A 7,500-nucleotide genomic window follows, 5' to 3' on the forward strand; every position below is an offset into this window, starting at 1 on the left:
CGTGGCTTTAGGGGTGGAGATGGCACGGGGAAGCGAGGGAGAGAGGGAGAGAGATGAATAGGAATTATGCTATTGGCATAGGCAATGATGATGAAAGGCTTGGGCGAAACGCATACGTAAATATCATTCTTTATTTGGCTTCTTCCGCCAGATATGCATCCCTGTCTCGCTATTTTCGATCTCCTCGTCTCTCTTTGTGGCTTCTGTAATTATACACGTCTTGCTTCGGCTCTTCAAGAGGTTCAGAGTACAGCATTTTTTCGGCTGACTAGTTCGATTTCAGTTTATTTTTACGCGGGGGATCTTGTTAGTGATACTTCGAAATCAACTCTGCTTCTGAATGAACGTCTAAGCTTGTGTAAGATCACTTAGATTTGACATGCTATATGTTGAGATTTTAAAACCGAGACATTCCCTCAAGTTCACCTATTTGTGGGGAGTGATGATGATAAAAGCACAATTTGGCATCGGCGAATGCAATTAAACCTAATGGAGCCTGTGTCAAAGAGCATGCGCGGAGACGTTGGAAAGTGGGAGGGGTTGAGTGGGGAGGGGGAGTAGGGGCGAGGTTGAGAGGGGGAGCGGAGAGAGAGAGAGAGAGAGAGAGAGAGAGAGAGAGAGAGAGAGAGAGAGAGAGAGAGAGAGAGAGAGAGAGAGAGAAATCGCAGACGAGATGAACCGCAGAAGATGAAACAGGTCACCGTCTGATCACACCCGCTGTCGTTGTTGTCGGTGTAGGTCTTCGGCTCCAGATGAACGGGGGCATCCGTGGTCGTGACCGGATTAATACGCGCCTGACCTTCAAGGTCGTCATGGCAAGCTCCAGTGACGTCATCAGGGACTGTATTTTTTATACTTGCGTCGTCTTTCGTTTTTTTAATATCCGCAGCATCATATATCGTATATCGTATTATATATATATCATCATCATCATCATAACACTATCCTCATATCATTGTTGTTGTAATAATAATAATTATAATGATAATAATAATAATGATAATAATTAAACGGCAATAATGACTGATAATTACTATTGATTTTTATTATTATTATTATTATTATTATTTGTTTTTTGTCAACCGGTAACATATTGTTTGCTGACACGGACTTCGTGTTTACAGCTAAGGTTCTCCCCACCACAGGTAGTAAGAGAGGATTTGCATGCATGTGGCTACGTGACGTAAGACTGTTTTTACGTCGACGGGGCCGGTGCGTGACGTTGAAACGGTTTGTTCCGTCAATTTCGTAAGACGCGACAATTATCTGTCTCTTCCACCTGTTTATCTTTTTGTGTGGGAGGAGTTAGGTTCAGTTAGATTCGGAAGAGTTGCGTGTGCGTTTATTTACATGTGTTTATATTTATGTACGTATGTGGACAGTGAAAGTGTTATTGTTGTTGTTTTCAGTTGTCACTATTCAACGCTGTTCCTTATTTCCGGTCACGTGGATAACATGAATGTTTAGGTCCTCCGATGATTTAACTTTCTCGAGATAGTTGATCACTTGTATTTATATATATATTTGCGTACATTAGGATACGCCAAAAAACATATCGACCAAGGCAGAGATGGGCGGAGGGGTTGCGATAGGCACGGAGGAGAGCTTGGCGTGAAGGTGGTCACGGCGGAAATAACGGTGGTGGGGTCAGCGAACCGCCTCCACGCTTTGCTCCAGGTTTCCCCCACTCTCCCTCCTCCCTCTTCCCTCCTCCCTCCCCCTTACTCCTCCCCCCTCCCCTTCCTCCACTTCGCCCCCACCCCATCCTACCTCCCTCTACATCCTCCCCATCCTCCCTCCCCCTCTCCTTCCCCCTCTCCCCATATCCCCCAAACCACTTAGAACTGCAGGCTGCATGACGCCTGCAGGCCATATCTAGTTCACCTGATGTTTTACGGGGTTTAGACTCGCGTATTGGTCTATTACGTTTATTATTGTTGTAATTGCTCTTATGTGAACATGATTAGCGTTTTAAAGGTCTCATTGGGTATCAATGAGCGTTTCGAATGCCCCACTGGGTCTCAATGCGCGATTCAAAAGTCTATCTGGGTCTCAGTGCGCGATGCAAAGGTCTCTCTGGATCTCAACGCGCGATTCAAAGGTCTCTCTGGATCTCAACGTGCGATGCAAAGGTCTCTCTGGATCTCAACGCGCGATTCAAAGGTCTCGCTGGGTCTCAGTGTGCGATTCAAAGGTCTCGCTGGGTCTCGCTGCGTTCAGTATTCTTCCGATGGGAAGGTTTAGCACCCGTAGAAGGATTTTCCGACGGTACCGCTGTAATCGTGAGAACTCTACGGCCATCGGGGTTTTTGTATCCATATATATATATAGTTTTTTATTTGGTATGCTGTAAGTCGGTGCCCCCCCCCCCGCTGACCCGAATAGCTGCTCGAACTGGTTTCGGTAAACATCCGGTTGGGAGGAAATTGGTTGTTTCCACCCGGTATGAACGGGGGAACAAGGGCAAGGAGTCTTGGTTGGCTTCTTTCTCGTCCAGTGGCATTGGGTTCCGTCAACTTGGTACTTTAGATGGGGAATATTTCCGTCCTGCCATCCATCTGTCTGTTCACTGGATCATCCTATTTATGTTTCACGTTCATCCGGTCACCCATTGATTAATACTTCCATCCATCCATCATTAATCTATCCATCCATTTACCCCCGCCCACACACCCAACCAACAAACCACCAGTCCATTCATCCATCCAGCGAGAGCCTCAGAAACACAGATCTATTTTCTTCCTCATGTCTAGTCATCATGCATGCTCCTTGCCGCCGCCTCCTCCTCCTCCCTCCTTCTTACCTACCCGTTCCTCCTCCTCCCTCCTTCTTACCTACCCGTTCCTCCTCCTCCCTCCTCCTCCCTCCTCCTCGTTCCTCCTTCCTCCTCCTTCCACCTCCTCCTTCCTCCTTCCTCCTTCTTCCTCCTTCCTCCTTCCTCCTTCCTCCACCTTCCACCCCCTCCTTCCTCTTTCTTCCTCCTCCATCTCCTTACCCCATCTCCTTCCCTCAACCCCCTCCCCCATCTCCTTCCCCCAACCCCCTCCCCCTTTTCCCCCTTCCTCTTTCCCCTCCCCCTTTTCCCCCTTCCTCTTTCCCCCTTCCTCTTTCCCCTTCCTCCTCCATCTCCTCCTTTTTCCTCTTTCCTCTTTCCTACTTCCCCCTTCCTCTGTTCTCTCCTAAACTTCCTGGTACGAAATGTTATTGGAATCCGGAAGCAAATGTTCACAGATTCGCGCGGATTCCAACAGACTATGTCGCGAGATTTTGGAGGGGGGAGGGGAAGAAGAGTATGTAAATAGGACGAAGAAAATGATATTCAAAAAAGAGTTCCGATTTCCGGGGAGAGAGAATGGCGGTCGGGCGGTAGCGGCAGCGGCGCCAGTGGCAGAATCGGCACGCGCGGTCGAGGAACACTTTCGTTTCCAGAGAGAACGTGATCAATTTGATTTTTTTTTCTTTGGTGGGGGGGGGTCTCTCTTTCTCTCGCTGTTAGAAAATTTGATGATGGCATTTTGTGGGGATGCTTCTGTCGTCCGTTTTCCCCCTGTAGAACATTTATTAATTCATTCTCTCTCTTTCTCTTTCTCTTTTTCTTTCTCTCTCTTTCTCTCTCTCTCTCTCTCTCTCTCTCTCTCTCTCTCTCTCTCTCTCTCTCTCTCTCTCTCTCTCTCTCTCTTGCTCTGTGTCTCTCTCTCTTGCTCTTTTTCTCTCTCCCTTGCTCTGTTTCTCTCTCTCATTTTCTCTCCACCCCTCTCCTTTCCTTTCTCTCCTTCCCTCTCTTTTCCTCCCTTTGCCTCCCCTCCACTTCTCCTCTCACCGCCCTACCAGCACTCCGACCCCCCTCCCCCTTATCCTCATTTCTCATTACCTCTAATTTTGTGCATGATTGCTGTTCGTCCTCCATTTATCTCTCAGGTAATTCGATCACAATCCCACGAACCGCATTATCCGAAATTATAGACCTTTTTTTTAAATCTCTCTTCTCGTGAAAGCTTAACAAAAAAAAAGAGATATTGAAAGAAGCAACGAAATATGACTAGGGAAAAAAAGAGTACAAAAAACGAAAAAGAACCGGAGGCTTTGCTCGGTGTAAACTCGCTGTGACGTATTTGATTTCGAGTGTCGATGTCGCGTCTTGGAAACTGCTACCCGGACTATTCTTCTTGGTTTTCATTATTCCTGGATGTCTTATATTGTTTCAATTTTTTTTGTTCGCGGTGGAAGGGAGAATTAGAAGAAAGCAGTGCGTAAAAAAGGAAAGGTAGAAGGAGAACTTGGCTCGCAACAGAGCTTACTTTCAAGTTCTGTGTCCACCGGCGTGAAGCTCCCTGGAAAGTGGCTCGACAAGCTGCGCTGATTGTCCGACGCTAATTGTCCGTTCTCTGCAATTGCATTGTTGCTTGTTTTCGTGCGCTGGAGACTGAATCGGGTTGCCGTGCGTGCTCTTTTATTATGTTCTGCGTATGCTGGTTTCGGTTTAACGAGTTTGGGTTGTTAGTCGTGACGTCAGTCATGGCAACATGTGAACGCGGTTAGGAAACCAATGTATTCCGAAGAGGGTGGTCACTTTGAGTGAAAAGTGTTTGTGGTTCGTCTCCCCACCCCCCTTTCTCTCTCTCTCTCTCTCTCTCTCTCTCTCTCTCTCTCTCTCTCTCTCTCTCTCTCTCTCTCTCTCTCTCTCTCTCTCTCCGCCCTCCCCTCCCGCTCCCACCCTCCCTCCCTCCCTCCCTCCCTCCCTCCCTCCCTCCCTCCCTCCCTCCCTCCCTCCCTCCCTCCCTCCTCTCTCCTCCACCTACCCTCCCGCGTCCCTCCCTCTCTCTCTCTCCTCTCTCGCTCTATCTCCTTCTCTCATGCTCTCTCTCTATTTCTCTCTCTCTTTCACTCCCCCACTTTACTCCCTCTTTGTCCTCCCCCTCTTCCTCCTTTTTCTCCTCCTCCTCACCGCTTCTGCTCCTCCATCATCCTGTCCACGACCTCGCCCTCCTCCTTTTCCCCTTCCCTCCCTTCCTGCGGCTTCAGTCCTTTCCCTTTCTGCAAATGGCGTTGGTACCTTTGTGTCAGGTGGGAGGCGTGCTGTGTTGGCAGCGCTGGCTGTTGGTATGCGAGTCCACGACCAAGTGTCGGCTGGTGATGTCACACTACCACCTGCCTCCCCCTCTTTCTCTCCCTTCCTCCTCCCCTTCCTCTCTCTTTCCCTCTCCCTCTCTCCCTTCCTCCCCCCACTTCCTCTCTCTTTTTCCCTCCTCCTCTCCTCCCTTCCCTCTTTCCCTCTCCCCCTCTCCCTTTCTCTCCCTTCCTGATTTCTTATAATTCTTTATTCTTTGTTTCTCTCTTCTCCTCTTGTCTCTTGTCTCATGTCTCATGTCTTCCCTCTTAATTTTTTCCTCTTTGCACTCGCCTCCTATTGCTGTTACACGCATCTCCTCTTCCCCATCTCCTTCTCCCATCTCTTGCCTCTTTGCTTCCTCCCTTCTCTCCCTCTTTACAACGCATGCTCTCCCCTCCTCCCCTTCCCCCTCTCCCCCTTCCTCCTCTCCTCATTCCCTCTCATTCTCCTTTCCCCCCTTCCTTTCTTCTTACCTCCCTCTCCCTGCCTCTCATTCTCCTTTTCCCCCCTCCCTTACTCCTTCCTCCGTGATTTCTCTGAATCATGGTTCATCATGTCAATATTGGCTGCGATATTGTCCCTGACCTTCCCATGCGACTGTCATGCAAGGGAGGTAGCTCACCTTCACACACCTTTTTTAGTCTTTTGTTCTTCTTCTCTCTATTCCTCTCCGGTTCTTGTCGTAATTCTTCATATTTACGTTATTAAGAAGAGTGATGTTTGCATTTCATTGATATTCACTCTATTTTTTTGGAGGGGTGGATGGGGATGGGGATAAATCTTGGGAGTGATCTGTTAAGTAAACCTTCTAGTATATACAAACGATAAAAAACGAAAGGGAAGAGACAGATAGCTGAAAACAAAGATATAATTAGAGACTGTGGAATAATAAACTTCGACATAGACATGTGACATCGGCATCGTCAGTGGGAAATCTGAGCGCGGAATGAGTCACGGAGGAGGAGGAGGAGGAGGAGGAGGAGGAGGAGGAGGAGGAGGAGGAGGAGGAGGAGGAGGAGGAGGAGGAGGAGGAGGAGGAGGAGGAGGAGGGGGGAATAGGAGCGGGGAGAGGGAGAGAGGGGGGCGGGGGCGAGAGGGAGAGAGAGCGAGAGAGAGAGCGAGAGAGAGAGCGAGAGAGAGAGCGAGAGAGAGAGCGAGAGAGAGAGCGAGGAGAGAGCGAGAGATGAGAGCGAGAGCGAGGAGAGCAGAGGAGAGCGAGGAGATGAGAGAGAGAGAGAGAAGAGGGAGGAGAGGAGAAAAGAGAGAGAGAGCGAAGGAGGAGAGTGAGAAGAGAGAGGAGGAGGAGAGAGAAGAAGGAAGAGAGAGAGAAGGAGACGAGCGAGAGGAGAGAGAGAGAGAGAAATGTTTAAAGGATGTACAGGAGAGAAAAGTGTTCGGAGAGAGATTGAGTTGTGATTTTTTTGGGGGTGTTAGTATTTGTTTATTTTTCGGCTGTGTATTTGTATCTGTCTTTTTTTCATCCTGACATGAGGAAGGTTGTTAATTGTTAATGGAGAAGGAAAGAGGATTGGGCGTGTCATGCAGGGTGGCTGCATCATTGTGGGAACTCGGAGGGAAGCAGGTGGAGAGGCGGATAATGGACTGAGTTCGTGGGTGGAGGACGAGATGGAGATATATAGAGAGATAGATGAAGATAAATGGTGGGGAGGATGGAAGAAGGGGATGAATTGAAAGAAGGAAAGGATTATGGGGAGGAGGTGGAGGAGGAAAAGTGTGAGAGAGGGAATAAGTGAGGAAGAAAGTAAGAGAGGGAATGAGAGGGAGAAAATAATAGAGGTAACGGAAAAGAGAGAAAAATGCAATAACTATTGATGCCGACGAACCAAGGAACCAACACAGACGCCGGTAAGGGATAAGGAAGGGAAGGATTAGTAGAATGATGCTGACAAGGACCATTAAGGAGGCTAGGAGAGGGATCCTGCAGGAAACACGGTGGATGAGTGAGGAGGCGAGCGTATTCTCCGCCTGACATCATCCTCGGCCGTCTTTGTTTGCTCCTGACGGGATGGCGGCTCGTTCGACACTAAATTACCGTGTTCCGGCCGCCGCGGCGGGGCCGAGGGGAGTGTTCTGCAGCTTTGCGGGTTGCGCCGACGATGTTGATCTCTCTCATTCTCTCTCTCCCTCTTTCTCTCTCTCTCTCTCTCTCTCTCTCTCTACGAGCTCGATCTTCTCCTCCTTCTCTTTCTCTCTCTCTCTCTTCTTACCTCTTCCTCCCCCTCCTCTTTCTCCCTTCCTCTCTCTTACGCTCTCCCTCTCCTCTCCTCTCCTCCCCCCTCCTCCCTCTCCCTCTCCTCCCTCTCTCCCACCCCCTTCCTCCCTCTCCCCCACCTCCCTCCTCCCTCTCCCTCTCCCTCTCCCTCTCCCTC

General features: G+C 49.2%; 1 protein-coding gene across 49 annotated transcripts in view; it reads left to right on the forward strand.

The window, feature by feature from the left end:
• The window catches only part of shot (dystonin-like protein short stop), a 422,952-nt gene that overhangs the window by 316,565 nt on the left and 98,887 nt on the right, over nucleotides 1–7,500 (forward strand). The window lies entirely within an intron of this gene.

Source organism: Penaeus japonicus, unplaced genomic scaffold, assembly GCF_977035675.1.
Source record: "Penaeus japonicus unplaced genomic scaffold, GWHDUDI00000001_assembly GWHDUDI00000019, whole genome shotgun sequence".
Taxonomy (NCBI): Eukaryota; Metazoa; Arthropoda; class Malacostraca; order Decapoda; family Penaeidae; genus Penaeus; species Penaeus japonicus.